Source organism: Telopea speciosissima, chromosome 9 (assembly GCF_018873765.1).
Source record: "Telopea speciosissima isolate NSW1024214 ecotype Mountain lineage chromosome 9, Tspe_v1, whole genome shotgun sequence".
NCBI classification, from domain to species: Eukaryota; Viridiplantae; Streptophyta; class Magnoliopsida; order Proteales; family Proteaceae; genus Telopea; species Telopea speciosissima.
The window spans coordinates 50,180,539-50,197,243 of record NC_057924.1 but is presented as its reverse complement, the minus strand read 5'-3'; the positions used below and the strand labels follow the sequence as shown (position 1 = coordinate 50,197,243).

The window sequence follows — 16,705 nt, the reverse complement described above, 5'->3', positions numbered from 1 at the left end:
TTGTGGAGCTTAATAGCTAAAAAAATGTGCACTCCGGCTATCCCTCCTTGCCTGAACTCTGAACTCTTAATTGCCAGTTCGCCCCCGCCCCCCCAACCCTTCAAGCCAAGTAGCACTGGCTGTCATATCCGAAATTCCGAATCGCCATTACAGCATCTGAAACGACGTCTCAGATCACTTAGCAGAAGATCCCTCCTTCAATAGCAGCTCTGCATATTTTTAATACCATGTCCGATACTAGGCAGAAGGCTATTTCATTTCATAGTGATTTCATCAAATATTTGGGACTCTGTTTTCTCTGGTGAAATTGAATCTCGATTCGTTCAAATCCTTAAAGCAAAGGGGTAGAAAACAAACCCCCCCCCCTTTAAGTGGAGAAAACAAGGTTTGGGGTTGGTGAGGAGGAAGAAGAAGACGGAGAAAGAGGAGGAGAAGGGACGGTGATGGGGTGGGGTTTTTTTTTACAATTACCATCCCAAAAGGGTATTTTGGTCCTAGAAAACCCGTGACAATGGCACACTATCACGACTAATCTTCTCCGTTACGAAAATGTAACCGTGGGGGTCAGTTAGTTATTAGTATGCAATAGAGGAGGGTAATAGTTATTTGAAAGTTTTTAGGGGGGTAATAGTAGATATCAAAGTTTTTGGGGATGGTAATTGTAAAAAACCCTAAATTTTTTGTTTCTATAAAAAACTAATAATAGACCAATACGGGACCATTAAGAGAAATCGACAACGGATCAAAAACTGATTGGGCCGAAATCTATCGATTTATGTTGGAATTTATAGACTGATTTACTATCGATTTCTCAATTTATATTCTATAGGACTGTTATATGATTGACAATGATGTATGGGGTTGAATGTTAGCAGTCAAGAAGTGTCATATTGAGAAGTTATGTGTACCATAGATGAGGATATTAAGATAGATGTGCAGAAAAACTAGGAAGGATGAAGTACAAAATGCTCGTATTAGAGCTAATTTGAGAGTTGTCTTGATCAATGACAAGCTCTGAGAGAGTCGTTTGAGATGGTACAATCATGTTCAACGGAGGCCTAGCCGCCTAGGGATGCCCTAGTAAGGAGGATTGATATGATTCCGGTTGAAGGAGCTAAAAGAACTAGGAGCAGGCCTAAAATTACCATAGGAGGAGTTGTAAGGAAGGACATGCATTGCTAGGTACCAAGTATGACCTCGAATAGAGCCTGTTGGAGGATTATGTTCCATGTTGCAAACCCAATTTAGCTGAGATTCTCCTAACTGGTTGTGTTGTGCCTCCTTCCTCTTACTTTAATTTACTTTCATCTTTCATTTGTTGCTATTTTCCATCTTTCATCTATCATTTTCCGTTTTTCATTTCTCATCTCATTCTCCATCCCTCTTTTCCCATCTCTTCATCCCCCTTTTTCTTATGGGTAATTTACACATACCACCCCTGCGGTTTGACGAAAGGATGATTTTACCCCCCAGTTTTGAAAAATTCTGCGTACCCCCCTGAGGTTTACAAACGGTAACAAATAAACCCATTCCGTCAGTTTATGACTAATACTGTTAAAATCAAAAGGTAAAGTGATAAAAATGCCCATTCAAGAGAAAAAAAAAAAACCCTGCAACTCATCTTCCCCAAATCGATTGGGGAAGATGAGTTATAGGTATCCCCATCGATTGCTCCATCCACTATATCAAGGTCTCTAAGAACTCTCTCTCTTTTATTTGTTGCGATCAATCATAGAATACTTTTAAACATCAATTAATATTTGATGATAAGTTGTTGTTCTGTTATGCAGATGGCAGAAACTCAAGTTCTAAACTTGAGTTGGTGTTCTAAACTATCATGAACTCCAGACTTGTCAGCAAATATAAATTTGGAGGAATTAATTCTTGAACATTGTGAAAATTTGGCTACAATTGACGCATCCATTGGTCATCTTACGAGGTCAATCAAATTGAAGATGAGGGGTTGTACGAGTCGAATGCATCTCCCAACCAGCATTTTTAAGTTGAGATCTCTCAAAATACTTGACATTAGAGATGCAAGAATCAGCCAGTTGCCAGAAACCTTGGGCCGCTTGGAGGCCTTAATGGAGCTATACATTGACTTCTCTGAAACACTGTTACCTAGTACAATACGGTATCTAAAAAACCTCGAAACTTAAGTGCTGAAAGTTTTTCAAGGGTCCAGGAATTGTCTATATATTCTTGTAGTAAAGGAATGTCTCATATGGACTTAGAGATGGATCTCCCAGAGTTTCCTCCAAGTTTGAAATATTTGGATGTTTCAGGATGCAAAACGAAATCACTCCCATGGCTGCCAAATTTGACAAATTTGGAGGTATTGCAACCGATCAATGGATAAGCAGTTGGAACTCTTTTCTTGATATATTTGCAGGAGACGAAGACCTAGATGAAATTTTGTTCTTTTTGATTAAGAAGTAAAAGAAAAAGACAAAAGGAATCGAGATGTTCCATTAGAAGCCATAGATGGAGCAATCGATGGGGATAACTGTTACATTGCAGGTTTTTTTTTTTTTTCTTGAAGGGGCATTTTTGTCACTTTACCTTTTGATTTTAATAGTGTTAGTCATAAACTGACGGAATGGGTTTATTTGTTACTATTTGTAAACCTCAGGGGGGGTACGCAGAATTTTCCAAAACTTGGGGGTAAAATCATCCTTTTGTCAAACCTCTGGGGTGGTATGTGTAAATTACCCTTTTCTTATTTAGACCTTAGTTTTCCCTACTTTGTTTAGTTGGATCCACGTGGCCGACCCCATTAAGTTGGGATAAGTCTGAGTTTGTTGTTGTAGACTAATTAAGTATCCATCTGATCCAATATATGCCAAAAACTGATAAGATTGACTAAAACTGAACCAAATCGACAGTCTGAAACTCCTACTTGTTTGCTTTAGACAAGATTGGGCCGGGTTGCTTCAGTCTGAGTTCGGCCGAGGAATTTGTAGCCATGATAGACACTTGCTCACTTTTAGTCATCCCCTCTGCTGGGGTTAAATATACCTGGTCTAATAATAGGCAGGTGGGGAACGTCAGAGCTGTCCTTGACCAGAGTCTATGCAATGACGCGTGGTGGCAACAATATGCTGGTTGCAGGCAATAGGTGTTGGTGAGGGGTCCTTCTGATCATGCTCCAATTCTTGTTAGTTGTGATGTTGTTCAACGCCCTTCAAATATGTCGTTCAGGTTTCAATGGTTTTGGGTTGAGCATGAAGAATTCAAAACTATTGTTCAAAGAGTTTGGGCTGAGCCATTTCGGCGATCTCCTCTATATGTGGTTGCTACAAAGCTTAAAAGTATGAAGGGCCCTCTCTCTGAGAATGGGCTAGGAAAGTTTTTCCCCACATAGACCATGAGGTCACCAGGACCAAGGCTAGCTTGGAAGAAATTCAATCCCTGATTGAAGTGGAAGGCATTTCTGATGATAACTTCAACAAGGAGATGGATGCTAGAAAAGAATACGACAAAGCAGTGCTGCTCCAGGAAAAACTATGGAGTGAAAAGTCTTGCGAAAAGCGCATCAAACTTGGAGATAGGTGCACAAAATATTTTCACCTCTCAGCCAAAATCAGGAGATCTATGAACACTATCAGGGAGGTTAAATTAGATGATGGAAGGACCCTCACTAATGCCAAAGAGATAGGGGAGTGCTTTGCGAGCCACTTTGAAAGCTTCTTCAAGCAAGGCACCATTCAGCGACATGATGATTTGCTTGATGTTATCTCTAGGCTGGTCTCAGAGAGAGATAATGAAGCTCTAGTTCGTGTGCCTTCTGAGAGCGAAATCAAAGTAGCTGTCCTTGATCTAGACCCCTATAGTGCCCCAGGTCCAGATGGCTTCCCCGACACTTTTTACAAGGTCTGCTGGGAAATTGTTGGTCCTGATGTTTGCCGTGGCGTGCAAAAATTTTTCAGAGAAGGAGTGGTCACAAAAGGAATTAATAGTAATTTTATCAGCCTCATTCCCAAGGTGGAGAACGCCAACAAAGTGGGTCAATACTGGCCAGTCTACCTAGGGAATTTGTTGTTTAAATTAATTCCTAAATTTTGGCCTCCAGATTGTCTCCATTCTTCATAAGTTAATTTTGGCAGAGCAAGGGGCCTTCCAGCAAGGCAAAGTGATACATGACAACAGTGGAGTCGCCTCGGAACTGACTAATCTCATGCATGCTAAGTGTAGGGGAGGAGGGCTAGCACTAAAGATGGACATTCAGAAGGCCTTTGATACCTTAGAATGAGAATTCCTGTTTGGTGTCCTCAGGGCTTTCGGCTTCTCAGAGTTGTGGATTTTTTTAGTGTAGCAAATCATGCTCTCTACTAAAATCTCGATGTTGATCAATGGAGGGCCAGTTGGTTTCTTCAGTGTTGAAAGAGGACTACGTTAGGGAGACTCCCTCTCCCCTCTTCTGTTTATTCTATCAGAAGAAGTGCTCTGTCGTGGCATCAAAAAGCTTTGTAACATGGGGAAGATTACACCTCTCCTAGGCCCACGTCAGGTATCTCCACCCACACATCTATTATATGCTGACGACCTTTTCATTTTTATGAGGGCAGATCTGAAAGGGGTGAAGAAGATCAAGCAGTTTCTAGAAGAATATGGTAATGTCTCAGGGCAGCATATTAACCTTGCGAAAAGCAAAGTTTTCTTGGGTCGGGTGGCGGCGGCTAGAAAGGAAAGGCTATTGTCAGTGCTACAAATTCCTTCCTGCAACTTTCCTACAAGGTACTAGGGAGTGGATCTGATCAAGGGTCGTGTTACTAAAGCCAATGTACTTCCCCTCCTTGATCACTTCAAGAAAAAGCTTTCCTCTTGGAAGGGTCACCTCCTTTCTTTGGCAGGGCGAGTGGAATTAGTTAGATCGGTGATGGGAAGCATACCAATCCACAATCTCTCTGTTTACTATTGGTCAGCGAGTGCAATTGCTAGCATGGAGAGATGGATTCAGGATTTTATTTGGTCAGGGGAATCTGATAAGAGCAAAGCCATCACAGTTAGGTGGGACGCCCTATGTCAACCGAAGCATGAAGGGGGATTGGGTATAAGGCGGCTCAGGGAGGTCAACTTAGCTCTCTTAGCTAAATTCGCCTGGTCAATCAGAAGTGGGAACTCAAGCTTAACAGAATTTCTTCGAGGAAGATTGGTCAATAAGGAAGGCTCTTTGAAGATTTATGTGAACTCTTCTACTTTGCTAATAGGTCTAAAAAAAGTGTGGGGGTTCGTTCAAGCCGCAGAACATTGGGTGGTTGGTAATGGAGAATCCATTCGGTTTTGGTATGATAGATGGATGGACAACCAAAGCATCGAAGAACAGCTCCTTCCAGCCCAAATTCCTAGCAATCTCATAGCCATGGTGTCTGATTTTATAGAGGAGGACAGCTGGGTGATCCCACAGGTGGAAGATCAATTGCTTCAAGGCATACTCAATAAGATTCAAAGCCTAGAAATTATTCCATCAGGTAGGGAGGACACACGTGTTAGGGCACACACCAAATCAGGCTCTTTCTCAGTTCGCTCTGCCTGGGAGAAGTTGAGGCACAAAGCAACCAAACAGGATTGGACTTGGGCTGTTTGGCTAAAGCATCTTCACCCACGCAGCACCTTGTTTGGTTGGAGGTTAGTACACAAGGCTCTATCCACAGATGAGAATGTCTGTCGAAGAGTGGTTCCTTTGGTGTCCAGATGTGAGCTTTGTTGGGCTGAAGAAGATTCAAGTAACCACATCTTCCTCAACTGCAACTTTTCGAACCAGATCTGGAATGAGGTGTTAAGCATGTTTAACGAAAATTGGGTTGGCTTCCCCTCTATTGAGCTCTTGTTCTCGTGGTGGCGAAGGAAAGCAAAAGTAGTATGGGTGGTTGACATTTGGAAACCCCTCCTGATTATTGTTTGTCAACAGATCTGGTTTGAACGCAACACAAGAAGGTATGACAACAAGCGTAGCTCTCCAAGGCAAGTCATCCAAAGGTGCATCAATGCGATCTCGGACTGCTCAACCATCAAGGGAATTCAAATTAACTCAGTAAATGATCTCATGCTGGCCAAATTATTTAAGGTAGCCACGACTGCGCCTAAACTGAAAAGGGCCCTTGAGGTGCGTTGGACACCTCCTCCGTTGGGATGGTGGAAATTGAACATCGATGGATCCTCCATTGGGAACCCATGTTATTCAGGTGCAGGGGGAATTATTAGGAATCACTTGGGCATAACAAGCAGGTGCTTCTCCATTTTTCAAGGTGTTGGAACGAACTACCAAGCTGAGATGGTAGCTTTCTTCTTAGGTATAAAAGAAGCGCAAGATCTTCAGATGGAGAGGCTTTGGGTGGAATGTGATTTAGCCACAGTGGTCACTGGTATTCTAACGTCTAACCTCCCTTGGGAGTTTCTTCAACATTGGTGGACTGTAGATGTTTACCTTAGAACCATACAATGGCGTATTACTCACTATTACAGAGAAGGAAATGTCCCAGCGGATGCTCTTGCAACTCGGGCAGCGAGATCTAACACCTCGGAGAAGTGGAATGATTCTCCAAGTTTCATTGCCCATTCGATTAGTTGGGAAACATCGGGCAGACCGTACTATCGCTTCTGCTAAGGTGTTGTGAGGCTAATGCCTTTTGAGTGTTGTTTCTCTGGCTGATCAAGCCTTGTGTTGTTTCTCCGGAGTAGTCTCTTGTACATTACTTCTTTCATTTAATATATACTTGCTGACATTTTAGCAAGAAAAAAAAAACAGTCTGAAACCCTTAACGTAATGTACTATGATTGCACTTAATGCCTGGGCTTGGGCTTGGGCTTGGGCCATGCTGTTGGGTTTATTTTGGCTATCGGTGGCATTTTGGTAATATTTTTTAGTGGGGGAGAGAGATTTTGGGGAAAGAAAACTTATAAATGGGAAACATCTTCTAAATTTTTGGCTTTCAAGTTTGAACACATGAAGCATTGTCAAGGTAAGAGGGGAATGCCAGACTAGAGAGTTAGGATTTGGGAGGTTGAGGTCCATGTGGAGTTTGATAGAACTGACAAAGGATCATCCTATCGGTGAGAAGACCATTCGTTATCATCCATTAATGGCCATTAATGGAGGGAGATGAAGGTTACCTATAACTTCATTATCATGAAGCCTCCACGTGGACTTAGCCCTTCAAGCAACAAGTTCATCCTCCACGATAGTCTATTGGCTTTTTGTTACGTTCCCACAATGACGAAGAAAATGTTCCTTCTTCAAGTTATATCAGAGAAAATGAAGTGTGAATCCTTTGTCTTGTGGATATGTGAGAAAAAAGGAGAGATTATTTTTCCTCATCTTATGAGAGTATTGCGATTAAATGCCCATAAAGGGGTTTTAATCCTATCAACAAGGGAAGGAGGTGGTAGTCTCCCAAACTGTACAAACTCTATCATTCTCTAATCCCGACTAGGTTCATTTAACCACCCAAAGTGGTTAAGGATCAAATCCCTTGAAAAGGGGACGCGAGTATTTTAATTCAAATTTCAAATTTGCCTGTCCAAATCTAGTCATCGTAGTGGGCCCACTTTAATGGACATATATCCATCAACAATCCCACTTGTACATCAAAGCCAATGGAATCAGGATCCATATCCATATGACATCAGATCATATCTAATGCCTAGACATTCCAAAATAATTTACATTCTCTAAAGAATACATGTCAACTAATAAATTTTTGTCATAAAGAGTGAATCTAAATCGTGAAGGAGTAGAACCCCATTGGGAAATAACTCATCAAGCGATGTATCAAATATTATATTCATAATGCAATATTTACCAATACATATATGATAAGTGTAAAAAAACTTAACACCATGTAGAGAAGAATGGAAATCGCAAACACAATCACACAATGCGCACAAGAATTTATGTGGTTCGGCAAGGTTGCCTACGTTTACGGTGAGATGAGATCTGTTTTACTATCAATGGAGAATAGGGTTACAGTCGCTTGTTTCTCACACCTTTTTCAGATTTTCAATTTAGAGAAAGAACTCTCCGTATAGATTTATAGCAAAAACCCTATACAGAAAATTTACCGAAATACCCAACAATAAGTAATTGCAACTAAAACTCCTAAAGAAAGTAGTATATTTATGGATGAGTCCCCCACTATACAACATCGCATGGTTCACTATAGGGCATGTGTTAAATTCTGTCAAGTCCTCATGAATTGGAGTTGCCATTTAAAAATTCTATAACCTTGATCGAATGAAAAGGAAAAATATTTTCAAAAGTTTGAGAAAATAAATTTTAATACATAATATATTTTCAAAAACCTTTCGAACACTTTAAGAAAATGCCACCAGATCCGGTTTCAAGTCCAATCAATTATAGACAACCTTTCTCCTTGATATTCTCCCAAAAAATGGACAGTTGATTCCTTGTTGGGCATATCTTTCGAATATAATGAAATATTATAACAACTGGGAAGCAATCTTTCATATCCCACATTAAACGATATTGCAGAGCCAGGAAGTCTAGACTAAAAACATTGGTAATTATTCAAGGATGAAGCACATTGATGATTCCCATTGTTAACACAGATAAAATGCTGACTTTATATTGCTGAGAACATAAGAATAATTGAAACCTAATCGGAAAGGGATGGGAGATTTCACATTGCCTCTACTTTGGGGTCTGCTTCATGGCCATGAATCCACTAGTATTGAGCCAAGATTCAACCAAAAAACAAACTAAAACTGAAAGAAAAAAAAAGATTCATCGTTCTTCCTGCACGTTGAGTGTTACTCAAAATATAACTGAAATGCTAGAGCCAAAATGGAATAGCCAAAGTCTTAACTTCTGATGACGAAAGTTCTTAATAGCGATCGATTCGCAAAACCCTGATTGCACCATCTGTGTACCCAGTAAACAAAGTGCTTCCATATGAGCTACAACTAATGGTGGTGCAATAAATTTGCCAAAAAAAAAAAAAAATGCTTGATTATGGTACATTGGTTTTCTAAGTTCACTTTCTCCTGCAAAGATATTCGTTTCACTGAACTTCACAATGCATGAACGTTTCGCCAAAGATCTTGTTGTTCTTGTGACAACTTAGGAGAGAGATCTCAGATTTCACTTAGATGGTGTCCCCATCTTGGTCATGTTATTAGTGAATCCTGATTTTGGTCCAAAATGTGCAGATGAGATCTTCGAAGGGCCATTTCGGTCTCGAAACGATCTCGGAATGCAAAAAAATGGCGTTCGTCATTGCCAGAGGCTATGTGTTATGTTGGGCTTGTCGAGATCTTCAAAATGGTATATTTTGGGATATATGTTATGTTTTGGTCCAATCTTGTCTGGTTTGGTAATTTTTGGGTCCATGGGCATTTTTGTATTTTCTCGGGTTAGGGTTTCTCTATATAATGCTCTTATCTCTGAGAGGGCTGTAAGAGAGGTTTTATAACTTTCCAAAGGATAGTGAAATTTGTTCTATTGCTCGACCGTGGATGTCGCTTCCCATCTTGGGGATTAACCACATTTATTTCTGGTGTTGTGTGTTATTTGTCTTCTCTGTTTTTCGTTTTTCTTCTACAAATCGCCATTCTGGGTATTGTTTTCTTAATAGATCATTCTGAGTGCCTCTAAAGATTCAAACAGGTAGAAACTTTCGGACGTGAAACATACGCTAAACCACACCTCAAAAAATGAGATTCTGAGAGATATATATTACACCACGATTTTGAATTAGAAGAGAGATTTCAAGAACTGATGCTATCTATTCACGTTATCAATAACCGGTGAATTGTAAATTTAACATGTCAAAGCACTGGACCGGCTATCAATAGACCGCCAAGGTTCATACCACCAGAATTGACCAACATTTCACTATTTGAGAACTGATAACAATAAAAAGTGCAAATTGAGACATAATGAGTAGTAGTCCTAAAAAGTAAATTAAGGTTAGCTTCTTGAAAAACACCAACAAAAAAAAGGAATAAAGAACACATGTTCTGCTCAAACCTCGCTAGATATCCAAACCTCTAATCAATCACCTGTTTCTTACTTTTTCAAACTATGGCAATCATCCACAGGATTTTCCTTTTCTATTGATTCCTACAGATTGGATTAAAAAAAATTTCTTGAGACATGATGAGCAGTAGTTTAAGCGTTGAAGGGGCACAGAAAATTATCGTCTCCATTTATTTGCCTTTTTATTTTCTCCATTTCATGTAATAGGGGTTCTATCAAAAATCTAGTAGGAGGGAGTGGACCCCACTTGAGCAGTGTGTTCGGGTAGGGGGGTAGGGTGGTCATTTTCGACCCCTTGTGAGATGAAATGGAGGAAATGAAGGGGCAGATAAAACCTAAAATAGCTTCTTTATATGGTCTGGCTAGTGATGACATCTTTGCTAGTTAACTCATCTTCTGCAAACTGTTTTATTTATTCGTCTGGCATCACATGAAATACAGTGCCTTCTAAGATAAACTGTTTAATTTGGTCTAGAGGAGGAGACTCACACTGTTCGTTTGATTTCGAATTCGTCTAGGAGAAAATCCCAAGTTACTGGGATGGCTCATCTTGGTCAACAGAAGGAACCTCGAGCTCAAGTTGTCGGTGTGATTGGGGTTGATCAAGGATGGGCGGATCAAACTGTTGGTATTTGGGCTTGTTCCTCTCAAATAGAAGGCAAGTAGGCCAATACCAAAACAAAAGTAATACTACCCTGCGCCACCAATGTATTCCTAATGCTTCTCCCTCCGAATGAAAGCCTCTCAACCGCCTACCATGAAAATAAAAAAAAAATTTAGATATTATATTAGATATGTAAATGAAAAGGCAATGGTCTTACATCTCTCTCTCTCTTTTTACTAAAGGTCAACAAAGTTTTGCATTAATATTTAAAAAAAAAATAAATAAATACAGAGAATGTTTGAAACAAATCATTGTAGATCCTTTCCCACCTTCGGCATGGCCATCTATAGGGAAAAATCTCCAACTAACAAATTGAACAACCAAACAAATTCACCTAGAAAACCTATATCTAGGTCTTAGTTGGGCATCCCATCTTATATCATTGAGGACACATTGAGGAGCCGCACCCCAAATAATTGAGGTCCTTGTTGCTGCTGCTTGCTTGGCTAAAATGTCCACTACAACATTTGTTTCTCTAAAGCAATGAGTTATCTTACAAAAAATCTCCGCCAAATAACTATTGTAGAAACGCCATCTCTGTTGAAAACTCCATGGAATTGAATTATTTTTCACACAACTTACCAATGAAGTAGAGTCGCTTTCAATCCACAGTTTAACTATCTTCATCAAAAGAGCATGATGAAGACCGTTGAAAAAGCCTTCGAACTCTGCTATGAAGTTGTTACCAACCTCAATATAATATGCAAAACAAAACCGTGTACTCCCATTGCAACTTCTCAAAATTCCGCCAGCTCCTGACTGACATGGGTTATCTAGTGAGCAACCATCAATATTTAGCTTAACCCGGCCAACCCTAGAGAGGTGGCTGCCAAATGACTTCAATAATCTTCCTACTGGCTGTCTAGTTATATTTACAATAATTTCCTTGAAAGCAATAAATCCGCCACAGAAGAAATTTGTATTGGAACTACTGATGACACATCTTTTAAATCCTTAAGAATCAATTTGACACTAGATGAAGGATTACGATGCTTATTCTCAAATCTCCGTCTATTCCGTTCCATCCAAAGTTGATACGACACAAGAATAACCAAAGCTGACCAACTTTTTGGAAGCACAATACCGGCTTTTTTCCTCTTCCGCCATGAAAACAACTCCTCAATGGAAGGAAAACCAGCCCATCTCTGATAAAAAAAAAAAGGGAGAGAACAATAGACCACACATGGGTAGCAAACTCACATTCTAGAAAAATGTGATAAATAGATTCTTGGCATTTACAACATAAATCACAACGAGACACACCTTGATGCAGGCCTGTACCAAGGTCACCTGGACCACTAAATAATTGTTAGAAGATCGGACCCTATTCAAGCTCAAGTCTAGCCCAAGACCACTTAATGTAAAGCAAGCCCATGACTAACATTTCTTAGTCTTTATTATGCAATGTAAATGTTTAATCTCATCCATTGAAGCTCAATTGGAATCGACGGCTGAGATATCGTAGGAGATTTTAGGGTTTGATATGTGAAAAGCTTTATAGTGGAAGATGATGTAATATCCTACTTGGTAATGATTTCAACTACCCCAGTGAAAAGATGATGTGGAAGCAAAGAAGATGATGTGAACTCTTCATATCCTTAGGGTTTGATGATGTGGCACCTTTCTCCCAAAGATTCTCTTGGTCCAAGATCATTGAACTACTTCTCCCAAGAGCCTTCTTTGAAGACGAACAAAGCTCCATTAGTCTAAGAGAGTCTTCTTTGGAGATTACAAAAGCTAGAAGCATCCATGATAGTGCAACCCCCTACGTCATCATTTATTCAAATATTTATTTAGATAAGCGGATATTGGATACGAATTGGATAGATTTTGATATCCAAATAATAATTGGATCAGATTTGAATATTGATGTATCTGCTTCGATTATAACTTAATACTTTCTGGAGTTATTTAAGAATTTAGTCCATATATGCATTATATATTGTATGTTTATTTTTACCAAAAAAGAAATATTCATTATTTTTATGCTAATTTTATGTATATTCGTAGATTTTTAAATATATAATTAGATAGAATTTGGATATCTAACTTCTTGGTGGATACAAACTCAGATACTGATCAATAGAAATATCCATCGGATATTGGATCGAATTCAAACAGAGGATATGTTAATAAGAAATGAATTCAGATACTGATCATGTATCCGCTTCAAATTCGCTCCATAAACACCCTCCATTAAAAGTTTGATCCTTGAAGGGTGCAAATTTGACTTTGATTTTTTGTGAAAGTAAAAGGATATTAGAAGGTAAGAGGATCAGATCAATTACAAGACTCGGCATGCATAAAATTGGGGTTGATCAGGATCAGTTAAAATCGATTATAAGTCTAATTGGTCAATTTTGATTCTAATTCTAAAACATGATCCCTCATATTTTCATCTTATTAGAGTCTAGATCCTGTCTACTCATGATTAAACTCCGATGGTCCATTTACTGAAAAGGGCTAATAAGCCAATACCAAGATGGGATTTTTCCCATTGCCAGAAGATATAAACGCAACTAACAGAGCTTGAGTTAGTGTACGTGTGAACAAGAAAAGGTTGAGTGGGTGTATCTCCTTGTAGAAACTTAATTTTTTCACTCGCAAACATAGGTTGGTCGTACCCACCAAAGGAGATACAATCGAAGAATGCCCTTCCAAACATTTAATATAGGTCTCTCACTTCTGAGACATTTCTACTTGATTTCCAATACAATTTACCTCTGATACTTGTGCCATCAGATAGTACAAACAAAAACTTTTCAAAACATTTAAATAACTATCTTACATATGCCACTGTATTGCCTAAATGAAAATATACACCCTAGTTACTAACCCTGATCTCAAAAGAAATCTTTCTAAGGAATCTCATTAGACACATGGTCATTGTCAACAGATTCCCTCAAATCACTAAAGTGAGATAACTCCTGATAGGTTGAAGCCTAATTTTCAATGTGCTTCACTTTACTGACAAAGAAGGCCAAAAAGGGATCTTTTACCATAGGTTCATAATCAAGGTATTTCCTATATTTTCAGGCTTCCAAACCAAGTATGTAGGTTTATGTTATTTATTTTCAGTATGTTACCATGCATAGAATAACATACAACTATTTTCAGAATGCTCTTGAACTATTTTCAACATGATCCCCTAGAGAGGGTATGTAGGTAGTCTGGGCAATTATACTATATGCCCAGGTTTGGTGTGTGTGTCTATATATATCACCTAGATTATGATTAGATTTATCGCTTTATGTTGTATGCTAGTTAATAAATAGTATAAGTGTGAATGATCTAAATAGAAACAGACCCGCCTCCGACCGGGCAGGACTGGATGTGTAAAAACTTCACAACATGTAACTTTGAATTTACCTAGAGATCTGGGAAGACCACTGCTTTTCCATCGTGAGCCAACTCTCTCCCTCGAGAGGGGTAGACATGTATGACTCCTTAACATATATAGAAACCCCAATCATCTCCCGGACAGAGCTGCGAAATCAATCCCCACGACACGTCGACTCCCATTGGCCATATTTGCCTTATGGCAAGTCAAATAGGATCCTAATTTTAGTCGCACATAGTTACACTCTTCTCTACTTATGTACTGAGTATGAGTTTAATTATTTTAATGTTTTAAAGTATCATAAAATATAAAGAAAAAGACGAAAGTTTTCCTTCACTACTAAGGGAGAAAAAATGAAATCAAAAGAACAAATCTTAGAATAATTCAAGGGTATTGAAAATACAAGAGAAAATGTGCAATGCATAGATATACCATAATATAGAATCAAGACAGAAAATTTCATATTCAGAAAACTAAAATAAAAAGGTTTCTACATCATCCCTTACAACAACACATAAGTCAGCATATAACTTTGAAGGATGGAAAATTTCATACTTGACCAAGACATGTTGTCCTCTTCCCATTCAACAAATCGTATTTGTCCATTTGTCTTTCCTAAGGGTTTAAGGGATTGAGCTGTGCATGGGCTGTCTTTAATTATATATCAAATTTGACCTTGACCCACGTACCCTCCCAAATAAAAAAGAAAAAAAGACTTCACCCACACTACTTCCCATAACATATTAGTATCTTTAATGTGTAATTCTTGAAGAATAATTCATTCTCCTTCAATTAACTAACTAATAAATCATCCTCTATCTCCTCCATGTCCACTTTAACCAGTTCCTACAAAAATTTATATAAAAATTTTGGGAAAAATGAATACTTAATATTGACATTCATGAAGCAAACACAAAGTCTTCAGTCTCATCATAAAAAATTATGCATATCAATATGAGTGTGGGTATTAGAAACTTCGGGCAATGAAGAAATGTCTTCTCCAGCTGAAGGTATGTCTTCAAGGTCTCTCTTAGGCCAAACCCATTTCCCATAAGAGTTAGGAAGTAATCCTTTATTGGGTAATTGAGACCAGCACTTGGGTATTTTTAGCTTATCCACCAACATCCCACAAGCTTTGTTCACCAATGTCAAGTCCCTCCGAGTGAATCGCCGGAATTCCGAACTGCTATGCCGAAAACCATCAACAAGATGAAGATATGTCTCCAAACTGTGGAACCCGTTCAAATTGAATCCCTTCTTTAAGTAAGGCGACGCTTGTACATCAAGTTTCAATTCAGTTCCCACATGGGTGTAGAGCCATTCTTGTATCCAAGGCATCAAAGGGACTATATCCTGCTTCACTACAATACGTAATGTCTTTACTCCCATTTCATGAAGCTTCTCTTTAAAGGCTTTGTTACCGACTCTCGGCGCACCGAAGGAGATGACACAGATAGGGAGATCAGGAATGGCTTTGGCAGCTTCATAAGCATTGAGGAGAGCTAAGGCACCACCTAAGCTATGGCCAGTGATAGTGAGGCTCACTTCTTCACCTCTTGATCTATAGAGGCTAACTAGTTTAGTTACTTGTTTCATCACTTGCTCTGAGGCACTTGACTTGTTGTACCTAGTGGACTCACTCTTAGATGTGTAGATGTCATGGAAGCCATGCTCAACTTTCACATCTCCATGTCCAATTGGTATCAAATCCAATTGTAGATCCTCATACCATTCACAAGGTGACAAGGTGCCTCGCCAAGCCACGACGATGTCACGTCTTCCAATCCTACGCGACTCTTCATTATTGCTAAAACCCACAAACCCCATCCAATTGGAATCCTTGCTCCATTTGTCCATCAGGTGGGTCCACTCGAGCCATCGTGGCACATCAATGTGTGACATGGCATAGATGTACTTGCTTACAATGTAACCATTCTTAGTAAGCCCTAATTTGTCGAAAAACTTTCGGGGATCATACATGCAGCTCCCACAATACGCCGACAAGGAATCGAAGTTGAAAGCATCATGTGTGGCCTGAGCAAATTCGCCATATTTGATAATCTCTCGTCGGAGACAAGGATGTAGAGGATCTAGAAGGTTATTCCAATCGAACGAAACATGGATCTCGTGCCATCTTGAAGATATATCTTCCTTAGGTGATTCTGGTGTCGTTTGATTGTAACTTTGTATGGAATTTCAATCTATGCTCGGATGGTGAGGGGTCTCTAAGTGGAGCTGGAGGAGGTTCGAGAGTGCTTGATGCTTATAGGGCTCAAGTGTAGCCTTCTGATGGGCATGGATTGCGAGACATCGATTCACAGGGGAATCAAAGGAGCTAGGAAGAAGTTGTTGGATGTTGGATGTTATAGCCATCATAACTATACAATGGAAGAGCTAGGAATAGTTTGAGAATGGATTTAGGTTAGAATTTGGAACCTCTGGAGAGGTTAGAAGGGGAGCTTGGAGAGATGAAGGTTATCCTTACAAAACTGAAGAGATAAGGAGAGGAGGAGAGATTTATATGAGGAGATGGGAGGGTTTGAACTTGAAGTTCTCATTTTCTATCCTACAAGCCAACGATTAAATTTCTTGTTCCTTCCTCCCCCCCCCCCCCCAAAAAAAGAAAAAAAAAGAGGTCTACACTACTTTGTATGGTGGAGGATCTACTGATGCAGGTATGTAGAAGTGGACCCTTGGGAATCAC

The 16,705-nt window shown here is 39.4% G+C and overlaps 1 pseudogene; it reads right to left on the bottom strand.

Annotated features, from left to right (window-relative positions):
* Window positions 1-14,026: 14,026 nt before the first annotated feature.
* On the bottom strand, window positions 14,027-16,374 carry LOC122641101 (annotated as a pseudogene).
* Between the last annotated feature and the right edge of the window lie 331 nt (window positions 16,375-16,705).